A 13,254-nucleotide genomic window follows, 5' to 3' on the forward strand; every position below is an offset into this window, starting at 1 on the left:
TGCACAACACATAATGCTGTCAATCCTCTAACTTGATGACTTGTTATTGTTTAACTTGAGAACATGTATGCAATGAATTGTATCTGCTAGGTTAAATAAAAGGAAAATTCCTTACTGTTTTTGTAATTTCTTAGCAAACTGTCTATGCAGTGCATCCCATTCTGGATTAAAGCTTATTGAATTTAAAAAAAAAAAAACACTGTTTTATTCCTCTTCTACTTTTGTGGAGGGGTAACTAGGTTAGCAGGAGGTTTTTTATACTTATATTTCTTTGATAGTATTCAATATAGTTGCTAGCAATGTTGAATTTTAGCTGATTCATATGTTCCAAAAAGCAGAAAGTGGTAAGAAATGTTTACATCCAATAGTATTCTTAGAAATGGTTGATGAAATGCTGGGCTCCCTGGCTCAGCCTGTAATCCCACGCTTTGGGAGGCTGAGGGAGTGGATTGCCTGAGCCTGAGGGTTCGAGACCCACCTGGGCAACTTGGCAAGCCCTCATCTCTACAATAAATCAAAAAAAGTCAGTCGGGCATGGTAGTGCGTGCCTGTAATTCCGGCTACTCGGAAGGCTGAGGCGGAAGGATCGCTGAAACCCAGCAGGTCGAGGCTGCGGTGGCCGGGAGCGGCCTCTGCACTCCAGTCTGGGCGACAGAGTGAGACTCCAACTCAAAAAAAAAAAAAAGAGTTGATGAAAAAGAACCACCATGCCCTCACATATTTTGAAATTAGGCTTGACTCCCTCCTTCCTCATGACACTTAACACGCATGGATGCCTTCTTTGTTTAGCTAGCTGCCTTTATAAAACCAGATGTCTTTTTTTTTTATTTTTGACACATTCCTGATTAATAAAAGTTTTTCTTATCATAGAAACCAGAATAAAATAATCTCCTTAATAGTCTGGTGTATTTTGCATTAAAAAATGCTAATCTTTTACCAACTCAGTGGACAGTGTTTGTTTCACTTAGTTAACCATTTTTCTGTGGCTTACTCAATATCATCCTTTGAACTGATTGCAGCAATTTGCAGAATTTTTTTCCCTCTTCAGAATACTGTGCTAAATAATGAATTGCCTATTAAACAGATCTATATGGAGATCTTTGTACAGCCTCTAATCAAACCTAAAAGTTAATTCATTATGCTGAATATTTTTTCTAATTTGAATTCCTTCTCTCTGTTGTGGAAATAAAGATAACCCACATGAGAATAAGCAAAGGCTATTCAAAGATTGCAGAGTCAAGCCACCACCACTTGCATTTGGCAAGTCTTCATACAGGAAAAAAGAGAAGACTTCGTGTATGGAAGTTGTTGGCACGGGGAAGCTGGAAGAAAGCTAATTAGAAGTGGGATATTTTATTTAATTTTTTATAACAGCATAATTGGCTTCCTCCAGTTAGTCCTAAATGGGGAATATAGGGAAGCTGTCAGATATTCATCAAGTTTTGGCCATTTGGAGCCAATTGCTACAAATATTGTGTGATTTGACTTTCCTGACTACTGCAGACTATGAGTCAAAGTTCTATTCTTCTATCTGATCTGGCCTTTGTCTGTTTATATATTGTCTTTTTTTTTTTTTGGTCACAGAGCCTCAAAACAATGGAGTCATGTTTTCAAATTGTATTTATCTTATCAATTTTACTTCTTTTATCTTATTAATCTGTATTAATTAAATAGCTCTATGCTATGAAATCTTCACTTTCTTACTATTGTCAACTTCTAATTTAGGCCTTTGATTCCTTCATCTAGAAAATGTCCCAGTGTCCTTACAGATTACTCCACCTTCAAAATCTCATCACTCTATATTCTGCACAATCATTAAATAAATAAAGTTTAAGTCCAAATAAATTCTCTACCCTGGCCCCAAAGGATCTTTTTTCTCATGGCATAGCTGTCTATTCTGTGTAGAGTCAGCCCAACTATCCTCCTCACATGTTTTATAAAATTAGTAAATGACATTTATTGAATGAACACTACAGAAGAAAATGAATTAACCATGAATAATCTCAGTTTTTTGCTCTTTTCCCACATCACTTTTAAAAAATCTTACTTAAAGCCTTTTTAAACTAAAATAGAATCTAATTAAAAATTGTAGTTTTTCAAACGATATGTCTTCTGAGATTTTTATTTAATTCAATTTACTTACTGTTATACTTTTAGAGATAGAAAAGTCTAAGTAAATAAAATATTTTACCTGAATAGTCAAGTAATAATTACTGAATAATAAATATGATAATGCCAGCAGCAACTGTGTCCCATTGCTTGGATTTCTGGAGCCAGACATAGTCACTCGGAGGCATTTCTCCAGAGCTGCTGTCAGTCATCCCAATGCTACTATTGAAAGTAGAGTCCTGCTATTACTGGGGCAAAGAAAGGGCAGCTTCCATGCTGTCTCTATTTAGAAGCACTCCAGGAGCAGTGCCCTCACCCCAGCAAGGTATCATTTAACAAATTACACTTACAGTGTCCTCAATCCCATCAAAAGGTCCTCACTTTTTAAAAATAAATTCAATTGTGCACCTGCAAAATACCTGTTACAGCTAGATAGTAAGACTGAGAACATGCTAAGCCATTTTATACATTTTGTAACGTTGTGGCTTTTATTTGGACCTAGAAACAAATTTGTTTATTGAAAATGTCTGCTACTAAGATTATTCCTGATGAATAATTAAATAAAATGTAAAAGTCAACTAGAAAAAAAAAAAACACGTGCTAAAATAGTGTCTCTATTTTTTTCATATAAATAGGTAAGTAAGAAACTCTCTCATTGGGTTTTAGGTATAGTAAGAGCAGACAGCATTTCTACCTTGCCTTGAATCCTGTCAACACCTACCATAATATGTTGAAAACAGCAGATGCAGCAACAAATACTTTTTAATTAAATTTCATTGAAGATAACTCTCAGTACTGCTGAGACTTTGTGTGACACATAACAATTGTCACACAAAGCAATTGCTGACAGCTTAACAACTTGAATGCTAGAAATTTATATCTCTAAATGCTTATCAAGGTTATTTCAAGATTTAATCCTAGAACAACCTTTTTCATGGATGATGAAAAACATATTTGCATAACTATGTGAACTCAAAGCATAACATATGTGTCCACTTTGGGAAGCATTTCCTGACTCCATACCCCACTACACCAGGCAGGTTACATATCCTTCCTGCCTAAAGACACTTTGCCCTTAACACTCATAGCACTCATCACATTAATTAATCTATCTCTCCCTATTGTCCAAAGTTCTGGAAGAGCAAAGTTTTCCTCCAGTATAGTTTGAGTTTGCACTCTTAGCTTTTTTTTTATATGTCTGGATTGTTCCACATGTCCAGAAAACTCGTCCTTGCTGTTGCTACAGGCCATTTATGCCCCTGTTCAAGATATTCATTTTTTATTGTCTTTTAGTTTTTTTGTTTCACTAATGACCCTGGACATACTCTTCCTGTGTCTGATTAATTCAAGTAACTTTTTCATTAGATTTTACTTTCAGGCTATCTAAATGTACCTCCTGTGAAAAGAAAAAAAATCATACTGCAGAAGATTTTTTTTTTTTGCCTTTTGTTAAATGGCCTAAGAAACAGATTTTGTGTTTTACCAAGATAATTTCTATGTCATTGTCATTAGGTTTTTCCTTACTTAGGAAAGCTGAGAAAAGCTGAAAGAGTTTGAGTTTCTTTGTCCGTGTGGCTTTCTGTATTACTTCTGAAGTCTCTTGATTGTTACTTTGGCTAAATAAGTAAATATTATTTTACGATGACCTGCGATTGTATTTTGGTTGAGTGTTCTGGGCCTTTTGACATCTTTGAAAAATATCCTATCGACTAATCTTTACGTTAAGTTACAGGGCTTAGGAGTCTGAAAAAGGCTAAATCACACCCATCAAGACTTCATCTTCAGACCTGGGAGAAGGCAACAATCAAAATGAGTTCTTTGTGTGAGATACAGGGACAGAAATTGACACTATTCAATTCCTTAAGTCCCAGGAACTATTGTAGAAGAGGTGGGTGTGTCAGATGATAAGGCCCTATTTTTAGGGATAAAATCAGTTAAGAGTTTTTCTATGAATTAAATATTAGTATTAAAAGCACACTGATGCAAAGTCATTATCTGGACCCCTGTGCTGGAAATACAGGGTTTTCTTGATCTGTTCTTTAATGGAAAATCTGTGTAGGGTTTTAAAGCTTTGTGGATGCCTTCTGGTTAAAACTGGATAGATTTTTTAATAGGGGCTTATTAAAACTAGTTTTAATGTAGATAATACACTATGCAAAGGAAAAGTAAGGTTTATTCTGTGTGGCGTTTGTGTGTACTACTAATAAGCAATGGTGGAGGATATTTGTTTATCTTTTGAGTTGATGATGGGGAAAAAAAAATGGAGAGGAAAGAGAGGGACAGATTTAGCTGGCCTTATGCTGATTTTGTTAGGTCTTACTGTTTGGGAAATTGAGTCTTCTATCGATGAGTGAGTATTTTTGCTTTTTGAAAAATTTGAATTATCATTTTGGCTAAATGCATGACTATTTTATAGTAAACTGTGATTCTATTTTGTGATATCAAGTGTTTTACCTTTGATATTTGACGAACTTTAGAAAAGCAAAATTTCAAGTTCTAAATTTAGACCTTTTGAGCTCAAATTAACTTGTTAGGTTTCCTGAAGTCCAAAAGAAATGTATTAGGTTTATTTTGGCATGTTAAAATTGTACAGAAAGAATTGTAAAAAATGAAATAATGTTTAACTTTCTTCAGAGTTACATTTATATAAATGCATTCTTAATATGTGCTTCAAAATTATATGAGATTTCTAAAATTCTATGTCATTGTATATATTTGTAATAATTATTATGTTAAGCTGTTGCATGTCAAAGATATAAACAAAACTTCTTGTCAATTGTATCTTTAACCATAGCTGTCCTAAGCATCACAATTTTTGTTTTACTTTGATTATTTTCAAAAAACCATTTATAATCAGCAGCAGTTCAAAATATGCTTTTTTAGGGCAGTTCATGAAAATAACTTTTTTAAAAAATTGGAGTCTCACTCTGTCATCCAGGCTGGAGTGCAGTGGCATGCTCATGGTCACCGCAGCCTCGACCTTCCATCTTAGCCTTCCAAGTAGCTGGAACTACAGGCACATGCAACCACGTCCAGCTAATTTTTTTGATTTATTGTAGAGATGACGTCCTGCCAAGTTGCCCAGGCTGGTCTCAAACACTTGGGCTCAGGCAGTCCTCTCATGTTGGCCTCACAAAGTGCTGAGATTATAGGGATGAGCCACTATGCCTGGCCAAAAAAAAATTCTGAGTTTACATTTCCGATGATAGCTTTGGAGATTATGCCATGGGACTAGAAATAAAACTTCCAGGACTTTCATTAGGGAGCTAATGTGTCCATGAGGATTGCTGACCCAATATTGAGCAGAACGAGAGTTAACTGCCTAGACTTAAGTAATAGAGTGCTGAAATAATTTTTTATGGCTGTTTTGTTTGAATCATTACTGATTCTTTCTTTTTTCAGAGTCAAGAATGCTGGTTTTTTGAGCTATTTATAACCTTTAACAACTGAGTATACGATTATAAATAAAATATGAGGCATAGTTCTTTCTCTCCACATGATTTCTTCAGAATTCAGAAACTATTTGTGAGTTTTCATAATTTATAGCAATATTGCCATTTGTGTAAGTTCAATAAGAATCTATTTTGTTTTACACAGGACACAATTGGAGGCACTGATAATTTTATGAAGGCCTTCACTGTAATGACAGATTTTGAGATGTGAGCAGACTGCTTTCAGAAAGTTAAATTGACTTTGTAGAGCTAATAGAAGCTCCTTGGAAATACTGGCCTTGTACCTTGTTTATACTATTTCTTTACAGGGTTCCTGAATGGTGGTATGTAAAGAATGTAACTTTCTAAAAAGCCCAGGTGCTTCAAGATATTTTGAATCTTAAGAAGAGAGGAATTTATACAGATATTGTAAGCACACCTAATGGTAGACCGTTAGATTAACATCTGTTCTTAAGGCTCTTAAAAAGTTGAATTCCAAATTCCTTCTAAAGAAGTTTCACCAAAACCAGTGTAAAAGAGCTTATATGAATACTAATTTTTGCTATATTTTATGCAAATAAGCAGACTAATTTCAATAAGACATAAGCTTATTTTGTAAATAAATTAGTCCCAGTATGATTTTTTCTTTGGTAGAGATGGGAAACAAGAGAAATAAAAATATATGTTTCAGAAAAAAAGTATGGTACACTTGTTATTAGAATAAACTTTGATTCCTGAGCAGCAGCATTGTCACCCATTATATGGAGACACAGTAGTTACTAAAGGTAAATGTTACCAACGGAATTTAGAGATAGATTTACCTCCTGGGATGTTGACTAAAAAAATGCAAACTTATTAGAAAAGAGTAAAACATTCAATCTCTTTGTTACTGTCATCTTTGACTAGCTAAAATGCAAGTCAAAGATTGCTGGCTCAGGCCTTGAATTTGGACCAAGCTCAGATTGTGTATGTCTGGGTTCAGATTACTAGTCTCAAAGATACTCACAAAAGAGAAAATTATGTCAGCACACCAGAAAGTATCTTTGTGACCTGTGGTTTCCAAGAAGATAGTCAATATGTAGGAAGGGAAAAACAAGTAAGAACCAGGGTATATAAGTTAAATCATATTTCATATAGGTAAATGTGTTCCACATTGTAAATCAGTATTATCGGCTTCTGAGGAACTTTTACTAAAATGAATTGACAGAGTAATTAATTTTAGAAAATTGTCTTTGTTTTTAAATGCTTCAGTGTGAAAGAACATGTTTTGGTTTATGCAGTACCCAAAGCACGCTACTCAACAGTTAGAGATGGGTACCTATGATCCAGACACACAGGAGATTATTCCTGACAGAATAGTCAGTCTGGTGGACTGGATGAAAGTTGCTGTAAGGTCTGTTTACCCTTAAATGATAATTCTACCTATAAATACCGAGTTGAGCACCCAAGATGAAGCAACTTATATGCTTCATATGCAAGTCATGTGGGACTGGCTTTATGACAGGATTCTTAAGCTCCCTTTTTGACTTTTGGAAATCATAAAGGGAATGTAATCTTCTCAAGATTGTTCTCTGGATTCCCCAGTGGGTATGCCCCATATTGTCTGGTATTTTTAAATTTGGATTTTGCAACACCTTTCCTTCGCATAAAGCAGCCAGAAAGATTTACGAACAAATTTGCCATGATTGAATAATTGAGAAATAGAAAATAGGGAAAGGAAACTGGGTCAACTTTCTCATAGAACCTAATGGTTACAGTGCTTTGAACAATCATAGAAATTGACCCTGTCAGTCTTGAAGCTTGAAACTCACATTTATCTTATCTGAGTTCCTTTCTCAGGACACCAACGACCTATCATATCAGGGAACTGAAAGTCACCAGATCACCACATCCAGACAATGAGATGCCAGAACCTTCCTGTTTACCAGCTCTTCTTTCTTACCCCTTCCTAATTCTTGTTTTCTATGTTGACTCCCACTATATAAATCTCTGACTGCAGGGGAACAAAAGAATGGAAATGAGACAATTCATTCTCCTTGGCTGATATCACTCAAATAAAAAGACTTCTTTCCTGGTAATACTTGTTCCAATTATTGGCTTTCTGTAGATTGAGCAACCAAACTCCTGGCATTTTGGTAACACTACCAGTGTGCCAGGACTGAAACAAAAATTAGGTTTTTACTCTGAGTTGAAACCCAGGAAACACTCCTCCCAAAGACATAATACTATGTAAGGTGCTTAGATTCATAATTCAGTTACACTTTGTTTATAAAAAATATTTTAGTAAACTGAACTAAGAACCTAAATATCATAAAAAAACTCATTCTGTGTCAAAAGGAGCATATCATAAACTAACTTTTTAATTGCAATATTTTTGTAGTCTAAGTTTCCATAAACATATATTTGAAAATGTGCTACATAGATTTATATACATGCACATTTGTCAATTCATAATTATGCCTACTTCTAAATAGTGGGCTCTTCTAATAAATGTGTAATAGTGAGAGAGGAGATAGTCAGAATCTGGTTAGATAGACAGAGAGGGAGGGTCTCGAGGAGACTTGACACCTGCAGGAATGCCTCCTGCACCACTCCCATTGTATAATTGCTGGCTAAAAATGTGGTTAGTGTCGTTAAGAACATCCCGTCAACCCAGGATGCACTGCTAAAAGGGACTTTTTGCTGCTTAAAGAGAGGTGCAGTAGCCTAATTAAATGTCCTAACTTGTCCTGGGCTTATTATAATATCATTAACATAGTATTTGCATTGCAGTTCCCCCCTCGCCTTCCCTGAGTGAGTTTTTCTGTGGTACTTATGGGTAATATGTAAAATGGAGTAACTTTGGTCAAGGACCCACATGTGCAACAACAAATTTACTCTATAAAAAATAAATATCTACTGGATTCACTCATTACAAGGATTTTTTGAGACCTGATAATTTGAAGAAAAATTGTCATAATAAATAAAGGTAGCTACACCAAGTTCTCTTATGATGACCATAATCTTTGTGTCAAAATAAGCCAGATTTAGTTTGTTTGAACTTTTTTTGTCATTTTAAACAATATTATCTCTTATTGCTATGGTTTTTCTGTTTTCCAAGGAGAAATTAAAGGGATGCAAGAATCGATGGTACTGCTACTATAAGTTAAGTATTTAGCTCTCCAAACATGTTGAAATTTGAATCTCAATGCCAGATATGGGACCTAGTTGGAGGTATTTGGATTATTAGGATGGATCCTCATATATGGCATGGCCATTCTTGTGGTAATGAGTGAGTTCTTACTCTGTTTCCATAGCAGTTTCCTGTAGAACTAGATATTAATAAGAGCCTGACACTTTCCCTGTGTCTCCTGCTTCCTTGCTCACTATGTGATTTGCACATGAAACTGACTCCCTTTTGTCTTTAGTCACTAGTGAAAGTTTCCTAAGGCCCTTTCCAGTAGCAGATGTTGGCGTAATGCATTTTGTACAGCCTGCCCCACCATTAGCTAAATAAAGCTCTTTTTAAAATAAATTACCCAACTTCAGGTATTCCTTCATAGTAATTACAAACTATGACAGCTACCTTCTTCAGGAAAGAGATATTTAAGTTAGAATTAACAAAATTTTCTTTAGTTACCTGGTAGGCATGATTTTTTAAAAATTTAGAATATAAAGAAAAACCAAATCCTAGAACATGAATTCTGGGATTCAGTTCAAGCTCTAAAAGCAATAAATAAAGATTTATGTGAGAAAACTAAATAAAAGTAGAAGCAAAGTGTATTGGTCCACTTTCAAGAGACCTAGATGGCCTATTAAAAAACAAAACAAAAAAGCAAAAAGAAATTACACCTGTCACATCAGTTTGATATTGCACCAAAACTATTGAATTATTGTTTTTATTTGTATCATTCTGATTGTTTTTATATTTATTGATTTTATAAAGCTAATTTAGATGTAAAAATAAATAAAAATATACCCTGGCATTTTTACATTATAACATTCTTTGTTGCCTTGTGTTGGAAACCTGGTCATATTTAATTATCAGTGCAGTAATTTTAAGATTCAGATTTGTATATGTTAATCTAAGGTGTCTATTTATAAATTATATTTTAGGAAATATAATTAAATATGAACTATTTCTACATTTTCTATTTTAATATCATTTTAAGACTTTTAATGTACAAATAGCTTCAATGAAATTTATGTATGAGTCTAGTATAAGAAAGGCATTTTCACTGACAATATTTTGAAGATTTATAGTTTATGTTGTACTAAGCAGGATTCATTTTTATCATCCAAAACACTGTACATATGTTTCACGATTACCAAAGATGATATACATACGTTTCACCAGAAAAAAACTGTGATTTCAATCTCAAAATCTGTATTTTGACTCTATCCAAATATATACATATTCACGTATGTATAGTAATACTATGTATTATATTTTCATATTTGGTAAAGCAAGTAAAATTTTTAGTTGAAAATATCACAATTCTCTGATTATGTAAAAACGTAAAAGGTTTTAGTTCACATGTTTGTCTCTTCAAGCAAAATTTAGTATTGGCAGCCATCATTCTTAGTTCTTTTCTTTATAACTACTGTCTCATCATATTCCTTGAGGTGGTGAAATTCTAAACAATAACAGAAGAAGTTACTATTCATTACTAAAACTGGTTATCATTTTATTTTTTGCACAACCAGTTTAACATATTTGAACACAAAATTCAACTGCGTTTAAAAATAGTCATTTCATTAAATTACTTTCTCAAGACTCATTAATATTTTTCTTTTTAAATAACAGAAAATAATTGAGTTTCTCAACATAAACATGATGTATTGTTAACATTTAGTAGGTATTTTTAATGCAGAATGAGATTTAAACAACATTTTAGTATCATTATTATTCTTATGCTAGAAAAATAAGATACCCAAATAGTCATTTTTCTACCTTCTTATAAAAAATTAAGAACTTTAGAAACACTTGAAATATTAAAAGAAAAAATACCCAAATTTCTTCATTTCCATTATTTAATTTTTACTGTCTCTTAAATACTACAATTTGAGGCTCACAGTTCTGAGTAGTACTTTAAATCACTTAAAGACTAATTACAGAGTGAAATTCAAAAATATTGTGAAGGAAGTAAAATAATCATTCCTAAAAGGCAATCAGAGAACATTAAAAAGATGAAAATATATTTTTAAAAGTATTTTTGAATCATCAAAGACATTTTTTACCTACAAATTATGTTGTTACTTTCAAGAATGTTAAATTATAGAACACTGAATTATTTCAAATAATGTTTGAATAATTTTCAAAATGTGTTGAATTTCAGACATCATAGTATAGTGTTTTCCAGAAAAAATATCATGTTTTCCAGCGACATATATAGTTTACTTTATCTTTTTGTAATACTTCAGTCCCTTATATGATGCTCTTTATATATTTTACCCATCTTAAAGTCTTACTGAGATTCTACTATTAAATTTTCTGAGCAAGCAGATAATAGTTTACTTGAATATCTCCATGGCAACTCAAAATCAATACTAGAATTTTGGCATGTCAAAATAAAAATATCTAGAATATTTCTTCACTTTCAAATTCAAAATTCCTAGTAAGCACTTAGGTTTTCCTTAAAATATTCTGAAAATGACCCATTACTGTGAATTCTATAATCCCTGAATGTCTATGATTCACATTATATTCCACTCAAAACACCTCTATAGATTTTAAACATGTAGTTTTAATCTTTAGTTTCTCTCTTTTCTAGAACATGCTATGATTCCAGATCAAATATCCAAAACTATATGTTCATCATGTCACTTTCTTGGTTAAGAAATTGCAACAGATTTCAACTACCTTTACAAAAAAAAAAAATTAAACACTCAAAAATTATTAAATTAGGTTGTCTGCCTATTGGTATTCATCCACTATTTTTCTTTAAAGATGAGTCTCTTTTACATCATCTTTAAAATTTTTTAAACTCTGGTTTTAGATTATCCCAACTTCACTACTCACTAATTTCTATAATCTTGGGCAAGTTATTTAAATGCCTTGATTTTCTCTCTGTAAAACAGGAATAATAGCGGTTTCTACTTAATAGGTCTTCTCTGAGTACTAGATCACTTAATATTAGTAACATATTTAGAACACAACTAGGCACATACAAAACCCCAAATAATTATCTGTTAAATCATTTTTAATAAATCTTTACTTCACTCATTTACTTCACCTTATTTTTGTAATCATCTTTACTTCACCTCATTTTTGTAATCATTTAGCCTATACAACATTTCCTTCCTCACAATGCTGTATCAATTGCTGTATAATCTAACATATCTCATCCTCTCTCAATAATTTCAGCTATATTTCAGTGTACATGTGAAGACTTTTCACTTAAATCTGCTTTTTCTCCAGTTTTTCCAAAATCAGTATATGGTACCACTGTCACTTAATTGTGCCAAACTCAAAAACTATCCTAATTTTGCCCCATGTCATCTGATTCACTATCAAAGTCTAACTCCAACTCCTATCAAGCCTAAAAGATGTCTACTTTTCTGCATATTAACCAATCCTACAATACTCCAAGTCAGTTATCTCCTATCTCAAATATACCATAACATATCTACTTGTTTCCATTCTTGAAATTAGTGTCTATTCTCAAATCAGTAGCCAGAATAATCTTTTGAAAACATAAACTGCCAGTTTTGGGTAAGCTGGAGTAAGCAAAACTTACTGTCTGTCCCCCTGAATTCTACTATGAAACTTGGGAAGAATATATGAAGTAGATAGTGGAGGACTGAAAAATAAATAGCAATAGTCTAATTGTGAAGGGAGATCAGAATCTGAGGTAAAAATGAATCAACACTATTTGTTTTTTTCTTTAGTTTCTTCTGTTCTGGATTTAAGACAATCCCAAACCAGAAGTGGATGTTAGCAAAAACAGAATGATCCAAAAGAAACCCTCTATTTCTAGCTCAAGGAATGGGAAACGGGTTTCCTGTCAGTTGACAGTAGTGGCATGAAGGCCCCACAGGTGTCTAATACTCTGGTGCCTAATACTCTGAAGAAGGGTAACTATTTCCTGCCTGCAAGTATGGTAGTCTCAAAAGAGTAGCGCAAACCACAAGTGCTTTTTTCTTTCTCTTTGGCATCCTCCAACTTGATTCTGGACATGAATGAAGTAGCAAGAGGTGAGCTTTTTGGACAGGGACTGAGAAGAAGAGCTTCAGGGAAGAAGAAAGTACCAAGGCACGGTAGAGGAGGAGAAGTTTGGTAAGTGACCCCATAAGTTGTTTATGTCCTTTATGTATGAATTTGATACTAAACAATATCACAAATATTTTTTAGAGCTGAACTAAAAGCTAAATCACTGCTCAAGTGCCAGGCTAACCACTGTGTAGTTCATGTGCAGGCCATTTTCAAATAGCAAAACAAAGACTTTAAAAACTTGTATGGCAGCCACAACACAAAAAAAGCTTGTCAGAACTTGCAGTGTAAATCTAATTGGGTTGATGGCTTTCTGAAACAGAAATATCATTCCCCATAGAATTTAAGTAAAAGCCAGACTCTTGTAAAATCATATAAAAACTGTCCAGAATAGCCAGGCTCGGTGGCTCAGCCTGTAATCCCGCGCTTTGGGAGGCTGAGGTGAGTGGATTGCCTGAGCCCGCACGTTTGAGACCCGCCTGGGCAGCGAGACCTCATCTCTACATAAATCAAAAATCAGCC

Source organism: Carlito syrichta, unplaced genomic scaffold (assembly GCF_000164805.1).
Source record: "Carlito syrichta isolate Samal-C Ts95f unplaced genomic scaffold, Tarsius_syrichta-2.0.1 Scaffold303983, whole genome shotgun sequence".
Classification (NCBI taxonomy): domain Eukaryota; kingdom Metazoa; phylum Chordata; class Mammalia; order Primates; family Tarsiidae; genus Carlito; species Carlito syrichta.